A 14,915-nucleotide genomic window follows, 5' to 3' on the forward strand; every position below is an offset into this window, starting at 1 on the left:
AAAAGCCTAATGACCAAAATGCCCTTATGCCCTTTCTTTAAAATTTCATCCATGCAAGCCCATTTTTGTCCAAAAATTTAAAATTTGGGAAAATTACTCTCTATGACCTAATTCATACTCTAAAGCAATTTCATACAAATTTCTCTTAGAATCCAAGTTTTACAATTTATTCAATTTAGTCCCTAATTTCCAATTGGACATCTTATACTTAGAATTTCTTTATGAAACTTTAACACATACACATATTCATATTCTAGGCCTCATAATAATCATCAAAATAAATATTCTAATGTCGGATTTGTGGTCCCGAAACCACCATTCTGACTAGGCCTTATTTCAGGATGTTACAATTTCAACCACAACCGATGAGATGTCTAAAAACCAAGAAAATTCGATACCTCCTGTAATTGCTGCTAATCAAAATCCTGCTCCACGTACTATGTATGATTATGCTAAACCTTCTTTAACAGGAATTGAATTCAGCATAGTTAGGCCTGTTGTTGCTGTAAATAATTTTGAACAGAAACCTAACACCATTCAAATGATCCAACAGTTTGTTCAGTTTGATGGTTTACAAGACGAGGATTCCAACGCTCACTTGGCAAATTTCTTAGAGTTTTGCGACACTTTTAAAATCAATGGCATTTCTGATGATACCATTCACCTTCGGTTGTTTTCCTTTTTGTTGAGAAATAAGGCTAAACAATGGTTGAACTCGTTACCATGAGGGTCAATCACTACTTGGGAACAAATGACCGAAAAGTTTTTATTAAAATATTTTTCACCGGCTAAAACAGCCAAATTATGTAATGATATCTCCTCTTTTGTGCAGATGGATTTAGAAACACTTTACGATGGATGGGAGAGATACAAGGATCTGTTGAGAAGGTGCCATCACCATAGGTTACCACTCTGGCTACAGGTTCAAACGTTTCATAATGGCCCGAATCCTTTGACTCGACAGATGATTGATGTAGCCGCTGGTGGAACTATCAATAATAAGACACCTGAGGATGCTTATGAATTTATAGAATAGATGTGATTGAATAATTATTAGTGGCAAGTCATGAGGGCAAAACCAATGAAAATAGTCGGTGTTTTTAACATCGATTCGGTCACCATGCTCTCTAATCAGGTAGTACTTTTTAACAGAAAAATTGACGGTTTTCTTGGTTCTTCACAAGTTTACCTAGTAATGCAATGCGAAGCAAGTGGAGGTGGATCAAGCAATTCAGAATACCCACCCTATGGCCACAACATGGAGAACGAGTAGTTAAATTACATGGGTAATAATCCTCGATCACAAAATAATCCTTATAGTAATACTTACAATGCAAGTTGGAAGAACCACCCAAATTTCTCATGGGGAGGCCAAGGGAATCAGAGACCACCACCTCCAGGCTTCCAACAACCACCCTACCAACAAGAGAAAAAGCCGAACCTTGAGAAGATGCTAACAAAATTCATTAAAAACTCATTTTTAGAATACCGAGACAGCACTTAAGAATCAACTAGCATCTATCCAAGGGCTCGAAACTCAGATAGGTCAACTCGCCAAACTAATATCTAAAAAACCACCAGGAAGTCTACCTAGTAACACTAAACCCAACCCAAAAGAGCACGTGAAAGCAGTTACACTAAGGAGCGAGAAAGTGTTAGCTGAATCTGAAAAGAAGCCACCACAAGAAGCTGACAGAAAGGAGGTCGAACCCGAAAACAATGACAATCTAATGCCAAAAGAATATAAACCACCAATCCCATACCCAGCAAAGTTGAAGAAAGACCGCATGGATGCACAATTTGGTAAATTTCTTGAACTTTTTAAACAACTGCATATTAACTTACCTTTTGTTGAAGCTAAATCGCAGATGCCTACATATGTAAAATTTTTAAAGGAGCTTCTAACAAACAAAAGGAAGTTTGAAGACTTATCTTCCGTAGAACTTAATGAGGAGTGCTCAGCCAAAGTCTAAAATAAACTGCCAACCAAACTAAAAGATCCAGGAAGTTTTACTATCCCTGCTTAATTGGTAGTTTGAATGTTGATAAAGTACTAGTTGGTTTAGGCGCCAACATTAATTTGATGCCATATAAAATGTTTAAACAACTTGGTATTGGGGAACCTAAACCCACTAGGATGAGTATTCAATTAGCTGATAGATCTATTAAATATCCTAGGAGAATTATAAAGGATGTACTTGTAAAAGTAGATAAATTTATATTCCCTGTTGATTTCGTTGCGCTTAACATGGATGAAGATGTTGAGGTGCCTTTAATCTTAGGTTGGCCATTCTTAGCCACTGCTGGAGCTATAATTGATGTGGGTGATGGTAAATTGGTACTTAGAGTAGGTGACGAAGAGATTATTTTTAAAATTTATGATGCCATGAGATTTTCTAGAGAACAGGATGACTCATGTTATTTTATCGACTCTATTGATCATGCTACTCAAGATTCTTTTCAGGAAATCGTACACAAGGACACGATGGAACTATGACTCGCCCAAGGAGAGGGGGTGGATGATGATTCTGAGATAGGAACCGAACTAAACTCCAATGAAACCTCCCCAAAACTAGCAGAATATGAGGGAATTAAGGTAAAAGATGAACTTAAGCAAAAACCCTCTATTGAAGAACCTTCCAAACTGGAACTTAAACAATTGCAGAATCACTTGGAATATGCATTCCTTGGAAATAATTCTACATTACCGGTAATTATTGCATCCAACTTGTAACCCAATAAGAAAGAGGAATTACTCCAAGTATTAAGAGAGCATAAAAGGGCCATAGCTTGGAAAATTTCTAACATTAAAGGGACCAGCACTTCTTTTTGCACCCATAAAATTTTAATGGAAGATGAATATAAACCATGCGTGCAAGCCCAAAGACGACTGAACCCCAACATGAAGGAACTTGTTAAAGCTGAGTAATTAAACTCCTAGATGCTGGAATTATTTATCCTATTTTTGACAGTTCTTGGGTGAGTCCAGTGCAGGTTGTTCCTAAGAAAGGAGGTATGACTGTTGTAGCCAATGAGAAGAATAAATTAATCCCAACAAGGACAGTCACAGGTTGGAGAGTGTGCATTGATTATAGGAAGCTAAATGATGCCATGAGAAAAGACCACTTCCCCCTTCCATTCATTGACCAAATGTTGGAAAGATTGTCAGGACACATGTACTACTGCTTTTTAGACGGACTCTCTGGCTATTTCCAAATCCCAATAGCTCTTAAAGATCAAGAAAAGACGACATTTACATGTCCATATGGTACGTTTTCTTATTGTAGAATGCCTTTTAAATTATGTAATGCTCAGCACTGCATGATGGCCATTTTTGATGAACTCGTAGAAGATGTCATGGAGGTCATGGAGGTATTTATGGATGATTTCTCGGTTTCGGTAACTTTTTCCATCTTTGCCTCAAAAATTTAAACCAAGTGTTAATAAAGATGTGAGTAAACAAACCTTGTGCTTAACTGGGAAAAATGTCAGTTTATGGTTCAAGAAGGTATTGTGTTAGGACATAAAATTTCTAGTAGAGGGATTGAGGTTGATAAATCTAAAATTGAAACCATTGAAAAACTACCTCCCCCTATTTTGGTTAAGGCTATTAGAAGCTTCTTAGGACATGCTGGGTTTTATAGAAGATTTATAAAGACTTTTCTAAAATAGCTAAGCCGTTGACTAAATTACTAGAAAAAGATGCGCCTTTTAATTTTGATCAGGAGTGTTTAGAAACATTTAATACTTTAAAGGATAAACTGACTAAAGCTCTAATTATAATTGCACCTGATTGGAATTCACCTTTTGAACTAATCTGTGATGCGAGTGATTTTGCAGTAGGTGTAGTTTTGAGACAGCTAAGAGATAAACATTTTCAACCTGTCTATTATGCTAGTAAAACTTTGACAGCCGCACAAAAAAACTACACCACCACGGAGAAAGAGCTGCTAGCTTTGGTTTTTGCATTCGATAAATTTAGGCCATATTTAATATTGTCTAAAGTTTTCGTTTATACTGACCATTCTGCTCTTCGCCACCTTTTGACTAAAATTGATGCAAAACCTCGATTGATTCGATAGATCTTATTATTGCAGGAATTTGACTTGGAGATTAAGGATAAGAAAGGAGCTGAAAATCATGCAGCTGACCATCTCTCCAGTCTTGAAAACTCAAGTACCAAAGAGCCAAATGACATTGAAATAAATGATTCATTCCCTGAAGAACAATTTTTTGCTATATCTGATTCTGATGTACCTTGGTTTGCAGATATTGCAAATTTTTTAGCCGCTAACATTATCTCAAAAGGGTTGACACATCAGCAAAAGAAGTAATTCTTCACTGATGTGAAAAAATACTTCTGAGAAGACCCTTTTCTTTTTTGTAAATGTGCAGATCAAATCATTAGGCGATGCATTACAAGGACAAAAGCATTGAAAATCTTGGAACATTGCCACTCAGGACTGACAGAAGGACATTACGATGGAAATAAGACCGCACATAAAGTCCTCGAATCAGGTTTTTATTGGCCCACTCTATTCAAAGATGCCAACATGTATGTTACTTCTTGTGACAAATGTCAAAGGACAGGCAATATATCCAAACGTGGTGAAATGTCTCAAACATATATGCTCTCATGTGAAATATTTTACATTTGGGGTATCGACTTCATGGGTCTAAACCCTAGTTCATTCGGGAATAAATACATCTTAGTAGTTGTTGATTATATGTCCAAATGGGTTGAAGCCCAAGCTTTACCTACTAATGATGCTAGAGTAGTGGTACGATTCTGTAAGAAAATTTTCTCTCGATTTGGTACACCTAGAGCAATTATTAGTGATAGGGGTACTCATTTTTGTAACGCCCAATTTGACAAGACCCTTAAGAAATATGGAGTTCATCACAGAATAGCTACCCCTTATCATCCTCAAACTAGTGCCCAAGTCGAAGTAGCGAACCGAGAGCTTAAACGTATCCTAGAAAAGACAGTAGAATTAAACAAGAAGGATTGGGCGATGAAAGTAAATGATGCTTTATGGGCTTATAGAACTACTTTTAAGACTCCCATAGGAACATCACCTTACAGACTCTTTTATGGGAAAAGTTTTCATCTACCGTTTGAGTTAGAACACAAGGCATTCTGGGCTATAAAATTTCTAAACCTTGACCCCAAACTTGCAGGTGAAAACAGGTTGATGCAGTTGAATGAGCTAGATGAGTGGCGAGCCAATGCATATGAAAATTCGTGCCTATATAAGGAAGCGACGAAGCACCGCCACGACGCCCGTTTGAAGCAACGAAGGCAATTTGAAGTTGGAGATCTTGTCTTGTTATATAACTCGAGGCTCAAATTGTTTCCTAAAAAGCTTAAATCACGATGGTCAGGTCCTTTCGTAGTTCAAATTGTGTTTCCATATGGCACAGTAGAGGTAAGTCATCCATTACAAGGCACTTTTAAAGTAAATGGACATCGTCTCAAAATTTATAACGGTGAGAATTTCAAAGATGATAAAAAGGAGCTATGGCTTCACAAAGTTCCTTAAATATACCTACAAGGTAGAGTCAAGCTTAGACTATAAACAAGCGCTTCTTGGGAGGCACCCCAAGCACTAACGATGTTAACTTCTTTAAATTTTAGTCGTTAACATTTAGTTCACTAACTGAGTTACTGAACACAGGATTTCCAGAACCACACGGCCAAGCACACGGGTGTCCCGTAGGTCGTTCACATACCATGAGAGGCAACATAGCTGTGTGATATGGTCGTGTGCAAACAGAACAAAAATATTTCCCCAACACGGGATCCGATAAGTTGCCACAGCCGTGCGACATGGCTGTGGGCGATCCTGCCAAATTAGCACGGGCATGTGACACAACCGTGCCCACAAACCCTAGTCGAGCCTGTCAAAAGAACACCGATGTGTGCCTACATACACGAGCATGGGAGAAGCGAACGAAGATTGACACGATTGTGCAACATGGCCGTGTACACCAATGAGGCCAATTTTGAAAACCACGAAACGCACGGGCTGAAATGAGGGCACACGGGCGTGCCCCACGGCCGTGTGCCCCAATTTCTTTATAAACACCTATTATTTATTTTATTTTTATCTTTATATTTGAAATTACTTTTTATTTCCTTTTGATACTATTTTTTCTTGAGATTTTATAATTTTTTTCAGCTATTTCTTTACGAGTAATTATGCTTCTTTATATTTCCTAAAAAATTTTTGATTCTATCACAGTTATAAGGAGCTCCAAAGCTCACAATTACTTAGGAACTTGCAACTCTATTGGAAAAGGTTCTCCACGACTGCCATGTCCTGCCCGACCATCACCAGAGTATCCTCCTCCACTCTCATCATTGCCTTGGCCGATTATTTTCCATAACTCCAATTCAAGGAGTTCATTCATCATTTAGGAAGTTTCACTTCTCTCCCTATCTTATGATTATATATCTATATTTTTCAATATATCTATCTTTGTACATTGAGGGTAATGTATATCTTAAGTGTGGGGGGTCTTTTATATCATCATCAAAAATCCCTGAATTTTGTCTTATTCTCACATGAATCACTCATATCACTATTAGAATGAATTTTAATTAATCTATAATTTTTGTTGATATGTCTTGAATTAAAACATAGGCATTTATGCATTGACTGTTTAAACTTTAAGACATTAGGGAATCAAGCATGATAAGTTGATTATTGAAGAATTAAAAACTTTTAGGTTATTTCCCTAAAGTTTAAGTATTATCTTAAGTTGAAATTCACAAGTTTAAACATCAAAAAAGCCATAATTTTTGTGAGATCTTGAGCCTTTAGAGCATATTTTATTTCTTTCATGCTCACTTTTATTATGAGTACGTCAGTATTGATTTGTTATTCTAGAACTTGCTTGGTTATGCATGACAAGGCCACACCATTTGATTTCATATGTCGAGATGATAAAGGCACTTAGGTTTAACCCACTCACTCCACAAAAGCCTACCTTCATAATTAACCCTTAGTGAACCCCTTTGAGCCTAACAAGCCATCAATTGATTTACTCTCAATAGTAACCCATAACCCATTATTGTTGAAATCCCCTAATTCGATCCCTATATTTGTCAAGATTTGATTTGAATTAATTGCTTAGCTATGTTTTATTCTTTATTGCAACAATTAAGTTCTATGTTATTTGACTTGTTCTTAAAAAAAAACAACAACAATAGCAATACTTACATACATATTAGTAGTAATTCGTTATTTTTGAGCTTGAGTGTTAACTTCATATTCTGAGAAGAAGCTCACTTGTATTCAACTGATAATTAGTTATTTTTCTAGTTAGGTGATTTCTTCAATTCAATCTCGATTCTAACCTTTTCTTTTAGCTTATGACCACACCCCCTAACCAAAGCCACGTTACAACCCTCTAGAGACCTTTTTGATTGATGTATCATCTCAATATATAGTGGTAGAGATTTGATTTTCAAGCAAGCCTATGGTAATAATTTTTCATATTGACTAATGAGTGTTTTATTTTATGTCCTTAAACACCTCGAGTGATTTGAGTAAACCTTTAGTGAGGATGTTAAACTCTGTGATATTTTGATCAAAGGTTATTACTTAGATGAGGGGAGACACCTATGTTTTCATGATAAAATACTCAACTTGGAATGTTTGAAACTTTGATGTACTTTTAGTTGAATTTTCAATGTATGATTACTTATGGATTATTTTGAGATATTTTTTATAGGGATTATAAATTGAGAATAATTTATTTTGATTGTGAGTTGAGGATTTTGCTTGAGGATAAGTAAACGCTTAAGTGTGGGGGTATTTGATAAATCGTAATTTATACATATTTTTATCCCATGCTTAGCGCATTTATGGATGGTTTCTCCTTAGATTTGGTGAATTCGATGCTCCTAATTCTTTAATTTCATGTTTTATACTCAAGTGAGCATAGGAAAGTAAAAAGAGCGAGAAACGGGCCAAAAATGGAGAAAATGGACCCACATGGGAAATCAACACGGCCTGGACTTCCTCACACGGGCGTGTCACACGACTGTGTCCATTTGGCAGGATCAAAGCACGACTTACAAAGGTAGACTACACGCCCATGCCTATTCAACAGCCTTAACCATGGGCTAGGGAAATCGCACACGAGCATGTCACAGGGCGTGTCCCTGCCGAGCCCAAGTATAGTCCTATTCGGAAAAGGCCATGTATGAGGGCTCTTAGGCATTCTAAAGCCTATTTAAACACCTAAGGAGGCACTTAGAAGACACACGGAGTAGGAAGCAAGGAATTACTCAAGGGAAGCCGATTGGTCCATCTTAGAAGCCGGATTCATCGTCAAGACTGAAGATCTCCCTTCAATTTCCATTCAGGGGTTTTGGGTTTCCTTTATGTTTTGTATTCATATTCTTCTGAGATGTTTCCTTTTATAATTATGAACTAAACCTCCTAAATACCTAAGAGGAATGAAACCTAAGACAGATCTTGTTATTATTATCTGAATTGTATGATAAATATTTGACTTGTTCTTAATTATGTGTTCTTAATTCTTGTTTTAATATTCCAGGATATTGATTCAAGTTAATGCTGTTATTCAGAGGAGGAAAAGACCCTGTCTAAGAGTAAATTTGTCGTGATTAAGCGAAGTTGATTGAACGCCTAGAGATAGGGTCATAAGATTTTGCCGAATTAGGGTGAAACCTAATAAGGGGATCCATAGATCAAGTTAATGTAACACTAGGGTGTTAATTAGAAAGAGATTTCAATTAATCAACCTTGGGTTAGATGTTATTAGTCTTGAGAGAGATAATAATATAACTTAGGGATTTCTACGGATCAAGTCAAATGAATAAATCGTCTGATTTAGAGTCAAATAACAAGTGAAGTCTAGGTGGATTTTTCCTTGGGTATTGTCTTAATCAATCGAATTTTCCCAAAAGCTTTTCCCCAATTTCTCTCTGTGCACTCTTAGTTTAGTTAATTAGTTTAGATAAACAAATCCCTTAATTTTTAGGCTAGATAATAAAAAGAAAGTAATTACTAGTACTCTTGGTTCCTTTGGGTTCAACAATCCGGTCTTGCTAAAGCTATACTACTATTCGATAGGTACACTTGCCTTCATCGTGATAATAGTTAGTTTCAAGAACGATTAATTATAAATTTTTAAAACCTATCACGAATATCACGTACCATTGATGCACACGACCGTGTCACATGTCCGTGTTCTACTTCATTCGCTTCTCCCAAGGCCGTGTGTATAGGTGCACGCCTGTGTTAGTTTATTAGTCTTGAGCACAGATGGTGGGCACTGGCATGTCGCACGCCCGTGTTAAATTCTCAGTTTCAACCACGGCTTCAAGACACGGGCGTGTCACATGCCCTTGTTGTTTTGACAAGTTCGCCCACGGCCACGTCACACGGCCGTGCCAACTTATCGCATCTCGTGTTGGGGAAAAATTTTGCCTTGTTTTCACACGTTCATATTGCACGGTTGTGTCTACGCCCGTAGTGTGAGCACGACCTAAGGCACGCCCGTGTGGATTAGAAAACCTGTGGCCAAGTACTCAATTAGTGATTAAATGTTAAAAACTAAAACTTAAAGAAGTTAACACCATTAGTGCTTAGGTTGCCTCCCGAGAAGCGCTTATTTATAGTCTAAGCTTGACTTATCTTTCTGCTGCGTGGTCATGGTGGTGCGAGGAGTTTACACTCTTCGTCTCTGCTATCAATTTTATCAAAATAAGGTTTTAACCGAGTACTATTTACCTTAAAAGTGTCGAATTTAGGATGAATTACCTTGACTGTACCATATGGAAAAATATTGAGTACCGTGAGAGGAATTTCTCTATTAGATTCAGAAGTGGCAATCCAAGGGTCTGCTACATCTAGTACTACTTTGTCTCCAACCTTGAGTTGATTTGGTGAGATATTGAGCTCATCATAGTGTGATTTTGGTTTATTGTGTGTCTTCAGTTTATATGTCCACCATTCAAATAGTTCCTCAACTCGTAGCCTTCATTCTTCATAGATAGGTCCCTTTTCGGTACTCAAACATAGCTCATGTGTGCTCATCGAACGTATTTCCCGCAAAGAAATTTTCTCCACATGATCAGTATTAGTAGTACGATTTATACAATCACCCTCAATATTTGATGTGTAACTTGAATTACAAGCTTGAAGAGTGATTGTTTCATCACCCACACGAAGTGTGAGTTCACCTGTACCAACATCAATTATCGTTTTAGCAGTTGCTAAAAAGGACCTCCCTAAAATTAAAGGCACGTTACTATCCTCCTCTATGTCTAGAATAACGAAATCAACTGGGAATATAAATATATCAATTTTAACAAATACATCTTCAATAATACCCCTAGGAAATCTAATTGTTTTATCTGCTAATTGAATGCTCATCTTAGTTTGTTTGGGTTTCCCAAGATCTAGTTGTTTAAACATTTTGTAAGGCATGACATTGCTACTAGCCCCTAAATTAGCCAAGGCATAATTAACATCTAAGCTACCAATTAAACAAGGGATCGTAAAACTCCTTGGATCTTTCAATTGTTGGCCAACTTATTCTGCAAAATGGCTGAGCAAACTACATTCATCTCCACATGCGACACCTCGTCTAACTTCCACTTATTTGCTAAAAGCTCCTTTAAAAATTTGACTGCGTTCGGCATCTACAAAAGAGCCTCAATAAATGGTAAGTTAATATGTAATTTCTTTAAAAGTTTAAATAATTTACCGAATTGTTCATCTGAGTGGTCTTTCCTTGTCGCATTGGGGTATGGTACATGTGGTTTGTACTATTTACTTACCCATTTTTGGACATTGTGGTGCACCTCACCTTTACCTTTACTTACCACAGTTTCTTGCCTCGGTTCTAGTTCTGGTGCAACTAACCCTTCCTCATCTTGCACGGTAATCACATTGAGTTGCTCTTTTGGGTTAGATTCAGTGTTACTCTGTAGGCTATCTTGTGGTCGTTCAGATATCAATTAGCGAGTTGGCCTATCTGAGTTTCGAGCCCTTAGATCGACACTTGTTGATTCTTAAATGCTATCTTAGTAGTCTGAAAATGAGTTTCTGACACCGAGATGAATTTTGTTAGCATCTCCTCAAGGTTTAGCTTTTTCTCTTGTTAGTAAGGTGGTTGCTAGAAGTCTGGAGGTGGTTGTGGTCTCTGATTCCCTTGGCCTCCCCATGAGAAATTTGGGTGGTTCCTCCATCCTACATTGTCAGTGTTGCTATAGGGATTATTTTGAGGTTGAGGATTATCACCCATATAATTTAATTGCTCGTTTTCCATGTTGTGGCCATAAGGTGGGTACTCTGAATTGCTCGTTCCTCCTTCACTTGCATTGCATTGCATTACTGGGTGAACCTGTGAAGAATCAATGAAACCATCAATTTTTCTATTCAAAAGTTCTACCTAATTAGAGAGCATGATGACAGAGTCGACGTTAAAAACGCTGGCTGCTTTCGTTGGCTTTGTCCTCATGACTTGCCACTAATAATTATTCAGTGACATCTCTTCTATAAATTCATAAGCATCCTTAGGTGTCTTATTATTGATAGTCCCACCAGTGGCTGCGTCAACCATCTATCTAGTTGAAGGATTCAGCCCATTGTGAAAAGTTTGAACCTGTAGCCAGAGTGGTAAACCATGGTGAGGGCACCTTCTCAACAAGTCCTTGTATCTCTCCCATGCATCATATAGTTTTTCTAAATCCATCTGTACAAAAGAAGAGATATCATTCCTTAATTTAGCCGTTTGAGCTGGCAAAAAATATTTTAGTAAAAACTTTTCGGTCATTTGTTCCCAAGTAGTGATTGACCCTCATGGTAACGAGTTCAACCACTGTTTAGCCTTATTCCTTAATGAAAAGGGAAATAATCGAAGTTGTATGGCGTCGTTAGAAATGCCATTGACTTTAAATGTGTCGCAAAACTCCAGAAAATTTGCCAAGTGATTGTTTGGATCCTCATCCTGCAAACCATCAAACTGAACGAATTGATGTATCATTTGAATCGTGTTAGGTTTTAGTTCAAAATTATTTGCACCAATATCAGGCCTAACTATACTTGACTCAGTTCCTGTTAAATTCGGTTTAGCATAATCATACATAGTGCGTGGAGCATGATTCTGATTTACTGGATCATCAGCAATCGCAGGAGGTAGCGGATTTTCCTAATTTTCAGCCATTTCCTCGGTTGTGGTTTGAATATCATCCTCTTGCTCTTCCTCTATGTATCTTAAGCTTCGCCTTATTTCTTTTCGGCTTCTACGAGCTGTGCGATCGATCACACTATCAAAAAGTAATAGTCCTGACGGGTTTCTTCTGGTCATAAACTAGAAAAACCTGTTAAAAGCGAATAAAAGAGAAAATTAGAAAATAAAATAAAAATTTAAATTGCAAATAAAGTAAAATGGCTAAAGTAATAAAAATCGAGTGTTCCTAATATCTTAGTTCCTTGGAAACGGTGCTAAAAACTTGATACATGATGTTCGCGACAGGTTTTAAAAATTTATAATTAATCGTTCTTGAAACTAACTATTATCACGATGAAGGCAAGTGTACATATCGAATAGTAGTATAGCTTTAGCAAGACTGGATCGTCAAAACCAAAGGAACCAAGAGTACTAGTAATTACTTTCTTTTTATTATCTAGCATAAAAATTAAGGGATTTGTTTATCTAGACTAATTAACTAAACTAAGGGTGCACATAGAGAAAATTGGGAAAAAACTTTTGGGAAAACTCAATTGATTAAGACAATACCCAAGGAAAAATCCACCTAGACTTCACTTGTTATTTGACTCTGAATCAGACGATTTTTTCATTTGAATTGATCCGTAGAAATCCCTAAGTTATATTATTATCTCTCTCGAGACTAATAACGTCTAACCCTAGGTTGATTAATTGAAATCTCTTTCTAATTAACACCCTAATGTTCTATTAACTTGATCTATGGACTCCCTTATTAGGTTTCACCCTAATCCGGTAAAATCTTGTCACCCTATCTCTAGGCGTGCAATCAACTCCGCTTAATTACGACAAATTTACTCTTAGGCAGGGACTTTTTCTCCTCTGAATAAGCGCATTAACTTGAATGAATATCCTGGAATATTAAAACAAGAATTAAGAACACATAATTAAGAACAAGTCAAATATTTATCATACAATTCAGATAATAATAACAAGATCCGTCTTAGGTTTTAATCCCCTTAGGTATTTAGTGGGTTTATTTCATAATTATGAAAGAAAACATCTCAAAAGAATAAAGATAACAAAACTTAAAGAAAACCCAAAACTCCTGAAGGAAATTGAAGGGAGATCTTCAGTCCTGACAATGAATCCGACTTTTGAGATGGATCAATCGGTTTTCCTTGAGTAATTTCTTACCTCCTACTCTGTGTGTCTCTTCTAAGTGCCTCCTCAGGCCTCAAAAGTGGCCTTTTCTGAATAGAACTATACTTGGGCTCGACAGGGACACACCCGTGTGCGATTGCTTCAAACCGTGGTTAAGGCTATTAAATAGGCATGGGCGTGTGGTCTACCCGTGTGAGTCGTGCTTTGATTCTGCCAAATAGACACGGCCTTGTAGATTACCCATGTGAGGAAGTCCAGGCCGTGTTGATTTCCCATTGATAAACGTAATTTATACATATTTTTACCCCATGTTTAACGCATTTTATGGATGATTTCCTATTAGAATTGGTGAATTTGATGCTCATAATGATTTAATTTCATGTTTTATACTTAGGAGAGCATAGGAAAGTGAAAGGAATGAGAAACAAGCCAAAAATAGAGAAAATGGGCCAAATTACGAAATCAACACGGCCTAGACTTCCTCACACGGGTAGCCCAGACGGCCGTGTCAATCTGGCAGAATCGAAGCACGACTCACACGAGTGGAACACACGCCCGTACCATTCTAACAAGCTCGAACACAGCCTGAAGTAATCACACACGAGCGTGTCCCTGCCGAGCCCAAGTTTAGTCCAATTTGGAAAAGGCCACTTTTGAGGGTTCTTAGGCATTCCAAAGCCTATAATTACACCTTAGAGAAGGAAGAAAGAGGACACACAGAATAGGGAGTAAGGAATTACTCCAAGGAAGCCGATTGATTCATCTCAAAAGCTGGATTCATCATCAAGACTGAAGATCTCTCCTCAATTCCCCTTCAGGAGTTTTGGGTTTTCTTTATGTTTTGTATTCTTTATTATTCTGAGATGTTTTCTTATTTAGTTATGAACTAAAACTCTTAAATACCTAATGGGAATGAAACCTAAAACAAATCTTGTTATTATTTTCTGAATTGTATGATAAATATTTAACTTGTTCTTAATTATGTGTTCTTAATTCTTTTTTTGATATCCCAAGATACTGTCTAAGAGTACGTCATAGGGTGACAAGATTTTGCCAGATTAGGGTGAAACCTAATAAGGGGATCCATAGATTGAGTTACTGTAACCCTAGGGTGTTAATTATAGAAAGGTCTCAACTATTCAATCTAGGGATTAGACGTTATTAGTCTTGAATAGGGATAATAACATAACTTAGGGATCTCTACGGAACAAGTTAAATGAATAAATCGTCCGATTCAGAGCCAGAATAACAAGTACAGTCTAGGTGGATTTTTCCTTAGGTATTGTCTTAATTCAATTTATTTTCCCAAAAGCAATTCCTCAATTCTATTCTCCGTGAGTTCTTGGTTTAGATAATTAGTTAGTTAAAATAAAACCCCCATTATTCTTAGGCTAGATAATAAAAAGACAGTCATTACTAGTACTTTTAGTTCTTTTAGGTTCGACAATCCAGTCTTGCTAAAACTATACTACTGTTCGATAGGTACACTTGCCTACATCGCGATAATAGTTAGTTTCAAGAATGATTAATCATAAATA

The 14,915-nt window shown here is 37.0% G+C and overlaps 2 non-coding genes across 2 annotated transcripts; one reads left to right on the top strand and one right to left on the bottom strand.

The window, feature by feature from the left end:
* Nucleotides 1–799: 799 nt before the first annotated feature.
* Nucleotides 800–906, bottom strand: LOC128293613 (small nucleolar RNA R71). The gene has a single exon (XR_008283793.1). It is a non-coding gene; the product is annotated as a small nucleolar RNA R71 (small nucleolar RNA).
* A 10,759-nt stretch (nt 907–11,665) lies between these two features.
* On the top strand, nt 11,666–11,772 carry LOC128293531 (small nucleolar RNA R71). Its single transcript, XR_008283712.1, has one exon. It is a non-coding gene; the product is annotated as a small nucleolar RNA R71 (small nucleolar RNA).
* Nucleotides 11,773–14,915: the final 3,143 nt, after the last annotated feature.

Source organism: Gossypium arboreum, chromosome 5 (assembly GCF_025698485.1).
Source record: "Gossypium arboreum isolate Shixiya-1 chromosome 5, ASM2569848v2, whole genome shotgun sequence".
Lineage (NCBI taxonomy): Eukaryota > Viridiplantae > Streptophyta > Magnoliopsida > Malvales > Malvaceae > Gossypium > Gossypium arboreum.